The following is a 7,198-nucleotide window of genomic DNA, read 5'->3' as shown; positions in this document are numbered from 1 at the left end:
TATATTGTACGGGCTTTTCTTTTACACTTAACTTTCACATTTTCTTCTAAGGCCATCATTTTTTACTACTCACAAATAGCTTGTTTTAAATCATAAAAAGAAGGTCTTCCCTCAATTTATTCTGTATTGGTTAAATCCCTCGCATCGCGTGATACCTATTTTCAAATTAATATGTGAAAATCACTTGCACAATGCACTATCTTTATGAAGTAATCAATTACAGTGGTTATGTAATCAATTAGGTTCATCAGATAGCAAATGCTTAAACTGCGGCAAACTACAACTTTTAACCGATTACATTATATGTATAATCGATTAAAACTCGTGCTTTTGCAAAACACCTTTCTACAATATGCTGTGATGAGTTTTGTGAAGAAAAAGTTTTCAAAATTATCTAAGTGTTGTACTTAACCAATTACACAGTTTATGTAATCAATTAAGTCTGTTAAACTTTGAAAATTGTTTGGATGATAAGTCTTAACTGAAATAATAGTCATATTTTCATATGTTTTGACTTACATGCTGTGTGCAATCGATTACATAATATGCTTAATCAGTTAAATCTGTTTGAATGTAATTCTGGTGTAACTCTGTTACAAGTGTAACTGATTACATTATTTTTGTAATCGATTAGAATGTGTCTGTCATGAGAAAATTATATAATGTCACACTACACTCTGCATTAATAACTTTTTGATCATTTTGAACTTTTAAATATGATATTAGTGAGTCAAGAAAAGAACTGTAGATGCGCTGAGTTGCTCCAAGAATCAAGATACAAAGAAGTTGATATTCTTGAAGGACAGATTTAAGCACTTTACTTGCTGACCAATTACTGCACACTTAAGGTGTATTTTTAACTGATCAAACTTTGTTTTTTGCAATATTGAATTGTGGTATTCCCTGTGCGTGTGGCTAGGAAGAAGAAGTTAGTGTTCTTGTGACTTTGAGAAGGGTCTCAAAGGGTTACTGCAGAGAAGGGGATTGTTCTTTCTGTAGGGTTTGTTGTTGTCTATATTAGATTGGTGAGTTAGAGAGGTGGTTACATTTGAGAGTTGTTCTTTGGAAAGCCTTGTTGTAAAAACTCAAATCTTTATAGTACATTGGTTTTCAATCTAAGGTTGATTGGATGGACACTAGATGTAGGCATTGAGGTCGAACCAGTATAAAAACCTGTGTTTATTTTTCTATCCTTATCTCTTTTACTTTCATTTTTTCTCTTTTATTGCTTGCGATTCAAGATAGATTAAAGATCATTCAAAGTTTTCAAAAAGATAGAAAAAGAAAACGTTTTTTATTCATTACCAATTCACCTCCCCCCCCCCTCTCTTGGTAAGGGAAACAGGCCTACTTTTTCTCACGTCTTGTTCTAGTTTCTTCAAAAGTTATGAGACCTAATTTACAAAAGTCTTTTTGTTGACCTTGAGTTATTTGTAACTTATGAGGTAACAACAACACAAAGAGTGATTTTTCAAAGCTTATTGAGGAGTTAAAAATAAAGGGGAGTGAAAGTGGAGGTAAAAGACTTTCAAAAGTAAAGGTTGAAACCAAGAAATAGGAATCATTAATGAAAGGATAAGAGTTCAAAGTTTGGAAAACTCCCTTTCGAACTCTTTAATCAATTATGATTGGGAGAGTAGGAGGTGCCTTTCGTAATACATCTTCTTTGAGTAGGAGTTCTTCTTTGAGTAGGATTTCTTCCTTCGCATTTTCTCTCATCTCAATCTCTTCTTTCTCTTTCTTCTGTTTCTCCCCCATCTCTCTTATTTTCTTCTTTCTCTTTCTTTTCTCTCTCTTCCCTTTCTCTTCTAGGTTCCTCCTCTCTAACTCTTTTCTCTAGTTGTATTTGTACCTCTTTCTTCCTTTCAATTTCTCTTCTTTCCTTATCCCTCAAGAGCTTCTAACATTTCCCTTCAAACTCATTCTCTTTAAGAAAGAACTCTTTCTCACCTTTAATAGATTCTCTATCTTTCTCCATGTGTTCTCTCTTTTCATGTTTAAGCTCTTGATTTCTCTTGAAAGAAACTGGAACAAATTTTCTTCTCATGCATGATCATAGGTCATTCCAATCTCTAATTGGTGATTTGATGCCATTTTTAACATCATTTTGCCTTTGATACCACCAATCATATGCATGCGTCACAAATCTAGAAGAACACAATCAAACTATGTGAAACTTACTACACTTAATAATGAATGTTTGAAGTTTTTCAATATTTTCTTTCCAAGCTAAGTATGACATTGGATCAACTTCTCTACCAAAATGTGGAATGTCATTCTCAGCTCTTAAACGCAACTCATTCTCAGTATACCTACAATAGAAACTATCATAATCCCAAAAACGATCATCCAAACTAGAATGGTAGAAGTTTTCATTGTGGTGACTAATTTGAAGCTCATTTCTACCATGAGAGGTGGATGTTTCTCAAGTGTACCTTCTTCTATTGGATGACTTAGCTTGTTATTTTTCTCTCCTTTTTTCCATCATAAACTCAGTAAACATGCTCTCTAACTTGCTTACTTCTTGTGTAAGTTCATACCTAAGATGTAAATCCTCTTGACTATCTCTTGTACTACCATGAACACTTGAGTGAGAATGATCACTCATGTTGTAAAGTTTAAAATATTTTCACAAAGTTTTTCATAACACTTTATGGCTCTGAGGGAGAAAGGTTGTCATAATTAAAATTTCTGTGTTTGATGGATGATTTCAGAAGAGAAACAATAGAGTAAGGATCTTTCAAGTAGCTCCCAGGAAAGAGAGGTGAGTCATAATAGGCAAGTTTAGAAACCAAGTCTTTCTTAGGCAGAGTGTCCTTGAGTTGCCTTACCTAAGCTTCTAAGAAGAAATCTTCCAAAAATTTTTTAAATGCAAATGCAAAGAATGCTCGTAAAACTAAAGAAAGGTTTATCTAAGAGGTTTTCAAACAACCTAAGTACTACAAAGACTTAAAAGATAAACAAGACAATGTATAAAAGGAAAGTAGAGAGAATTGAATGTTATGTAAACAAGTAAGCTAAAGGTCCTATATGAAGATGAAAATGAAACTTAAGAGCCACTTGATACAACTTGACTTCTAAAAGTGGAAACTAAATTATTACACAATTTTAGAAATGGAGCTGGGATTGTACCAAAGACATTTTCCCAAGACACCAAGAAAATAAGGAAATGAAACTAGAAAGTTAAAAGAACATAAAAGTTCGTGATACAAAAATAATAGCAAATAAAAGTGCAAAAACAGCCCATAATTGCTCTCTTCTTTCAAGTGTTTGTCCTCTCTTGGTTCACTCCAAAACCGTGTAGATATCTCCCTCCAAAGTCCAAGGAGAAATGTTTCTTTTAGCCTTCAAAAATGCTACCTTCAAGGTTAGTAAATCTCCAAAAGGAACTACCAACCACATATGTTTTTCCAACACCAAAGAGGCCAAAAATAAAAGTAATAAAAGCACAGTTTGGAAAGCTAAACTCAAAGGGAGTAAAAAGAGACAAAAATTCAAGGAAACCAAGAATGACAAGCAAACAAATTAAGGCAAGTCCAATAGGAAGGAACTCAAATGGAATTCCTAAAGAGAGATGCTAGAATAGTTGATTAAAACCAAAATAAAACTAAGATTACAAGTCCAATCATATTAGCCAAGGCAAAACACTTGCTGGAAAAATGCAAACAATACTTAAAATTCAAGTCCAAAATTGAGTTTCTTCTTGTTGTTGTTGTGTCCTTTTCTTTTGGCAATTTCTTTTTCACTTCTTTGGTCCCTTTTGTTTTCTTCTTTTTTTTTTTCGTTTGAGAGACCTTCTATTTTTATCAATTAATTTTTCAGAGCATAACAAGCATCATTATCTTTGCACAATGCATATTCAAAACAAGGTTAATTCAAGTGGTGTATGTACGAAATCCTAAGGAATCAAATGATATTTTGACAACTAAAAAAATGAGTCAATGGAAACCTAATGCTAATAAATTGTTTAGGAACTAATAACAAGTATGAACAACTCTGACCTTTGCTTAATGTTTTACCCATAAATTTTTCCAAAGAGCTCTAAATGAGATTATTATTATTTTCCTGGAAAATAGACTCAAAGATCTTTCATTTGATATATAAAATATAGCATTTGGACCACTAGTCTGGTTGTAGTTAATTTTTTAAGATCGAGTTCAGACAGGTCTTTGCTAGATTTCAGAAAATGGATAGGTTTGAAGTTTTCAATGTTTTCAATTTTTATTTCAAGTTCAACAAAGATGTTGTTGGAAAAAGAATGGCTAAGTTTCAACACCAAGAGGAGGGGTGAACTGGTGAGGTTTAAAAATTAGAGTCTTTTTCAAATCTTCTTCGCAAAGTGTAAACATTTCAAACGTTTCTTGAATCTTAAGGAAAAAGATAAATTAGTGAAATGGAAAAATAAAGTTGACTATGCAAAAAGTAAAGTCGGCTTAAAATAAAGAGTTCAGGGATAGAGAAAATCAAACACAGTTTTTATACTGGTTCGACCAAACTGCCTACATCTAGTGTCCTTCCTGTACCCGAAAGCATATGCACTATAATGGTTAAGGTTTTTACAACAAGGTTTCCATAGAGACCTCCACGTCAAAATATAAAACACCTCTCTAACCCTCTAACCAAAATATAGGCATACAACACCCAAAGAGCAGCAGCAAGATACCTCCTCTCCTGTAGTCTTTGTCAACTTTGAAAAATCCTCAAAGTTATGCCAGAACGCAACACGTCCTCTTCCTGTAATCCCAACAGGGCAGCCAAAATCTTCTAAAGATTGAGATAAGTATACGATCACGTTTCCCGTACACCTCAATGTGCAGTATGATCAAACTTTTCGTTCAACACAGTCTTGTTCTTTAAGCAACTATCCAAGAAAGATCACCACGGTCTTCTTGATGAGTTCTTGGAGAGTTTTCACAGAGATCAAAATCTGAAACAACAAAATGAAAGTGTTAGAATAACCGAAGCCTCTGTGAAAAACAAAATCACGTCTATTTATAATTTTCTATAAAATAGACGCTCCTGCAGTCGACTTCACTACTAATATAGTTGACTGTAACCAGACATTTATAACAGTTAAAACAATTAGTAGCAGTCAGACTAACCAAATTGATTACACATTTAATTCAGTTGACTTGCAATTAATGCTTGACTTAAGAAACAAGATATAGTCGTTATAATTCACAAGCATTAACAGAAATTCAAAACATAACTAAGTCGAGTTCCCTACGCATGCAGTCGACTATGTTACTTCAATTCAATTTTGAAAATCTTTTCATTGCAAAATTACTCACAACACTGTTTTTGAAAATCTGTGCAAAGTCACGAGTTTTAATCGACTTACTTCATAATGAAGTCGACTTAAAACTTGCAGTTTTGCCACACAAAATAAGTTCAACAAAGTGCATGTGGTTTTCTTTTATGAAACATATGTAATGCAATAATATATGGCATCTCATGTATTAAAACAGTGAATATGCATACATATACAAAATTAACACAAACATATTCTACAAGAATTCATGCACAATAAAGATTTGAGCATGTAACACATATTAATACATGTGTTATTAATAATGTGTTGTCATCATCAAAAACTAGAAACACTGTGAGACTAAAGTTTAGCTAAACCAGTGCTTCCCTTATCAACAATCTCAACGGGTGTGATGACATATATAGATATACAAGACTTAGGACAAAACAATAGGATCATAAAATCACTCAAAAGATGACCCAAACCCATGACACAAACCCATAAACTCTACACACATACAAATAGAAAAATTGGAAATCCTAAGCACACAACATGAATGATTCAAGAAGAACAGTTAATTTGAATTAATATTTCAAAACATACAACACATACTCATGACTGAAACAATATACTAGACCTGTTGGAAAGGATGAAACAACAAGGAATTTATAAGAACACAAATGGTTAAGAACTTTTAGACACTTATCTCTTGAAGACTTCCAAGATAGTGACAATAGCTCTTGATACCGAATGATGGAGGTTTGCTTTGAGGATGCTTCTTCAACAAGAGATGCTTTCCAAGGTGTGTTGATGAAGCTCTTCAAAGGATGGACTCCATGTGAGATTATGAATGTTGAGGAAGCTTTTCAAGATGAAGAAATGTGGTTGACAGTGTTGGATGGTATAGGTAGAATTCCTTCTAGGAGGTAAGGCCAACCTTGAAGGAGAAGATAAGAAGAAATCTAGAGAAAGAAATTTCTTAGAGTGAGAACTGAGGAGAAGGAGACTTGTAAATTTGGTAAAGAAACTCTAGCATTCAAAATAGTTCTAAAAATTTATACAAGGTTATCTCTCCATTTATAAGAGGAGAAGTAGGTTAGCATTTAATGCACTAGAAAGGAACAAGAAGCTTCCTGATAATGACATATTTTACCAAGAGGAAATGTCAACCCTTTCTTAACTTTTTACCTCGTAAATCCTAGTTTTCTTTTAGTTTGTTAAGTGGTTGCACCCCAAGCTTTAATGAGATATTTTGATCACTAATCCCTGCTTTTATGTGCTTAATGTAATTGGAATAAGTCTATGTATCAAATGAAGGCATGGAAACCAAGAAAAGCAAGAAAAGCAGCAAAAATATGAAGAACCAAAATTCTGCTGAAGTCAAGCTCGGACCCCCTTTTTCTTGGGAGGGAGGGCTTGAGCGCTAGTGCACCAATTCCTGAGTTTGACTGATGTGCGCCTGAGCGCCCCATTTTTGGGGGGCTTGAGCGCCAACTTTACTGACATGGCAGATTTGCCCTATTTCACTCAGAGGCACAAAGAGCTTGGGATCTTTTGTTACCCAGACGCGTTTTCTCTCTGTTGGAGCTCTCGGAGGCAAGATTGGAGCTGTAGGAACAGTCCATCTTCATCCTTGGGTCTTCTTCCTTCTCCCATTTCCTCCATTTTTGTAAGCTTGAGCTCTCCATTCATGGAGAGCTAGTTCCATTATTGTTGGGGGATTGATGTAGCCACTAAACTCTTATGTAAATCATTTTGTTTTGAATGAATATATTCCTCTTTCATTGATTGTTAATGTTTAATTTCTTCTCTTAACGCTTGTTGTGAAGTTGCTACCCATGGCATGATTCTAGGGTTTACTTAATATTGGGAAATGTTTGGTAAATCTGGAGTTGGATTAAACACCTAAAGGAAATAATATCTAGGGATAGAACTAGGACCTTTGGT

Source organism: Vigna radiata, chromosome 4 (assembly GCF_000741045.1).
Source record: "Vigna radiata var. radiata cultivar VC1973A chromosome 4, Vradiata_ver6, whole genome shotgun sequence".
Lineage (NCBI taxonomy): Eukaryota > Viridiplantae > Streptophyta > Magnoliopsida > Fabales > Fabaceae > Vigna > Vigna radiata.
This window is presented reverse-complemented; position numbering follows the sequence as displayed.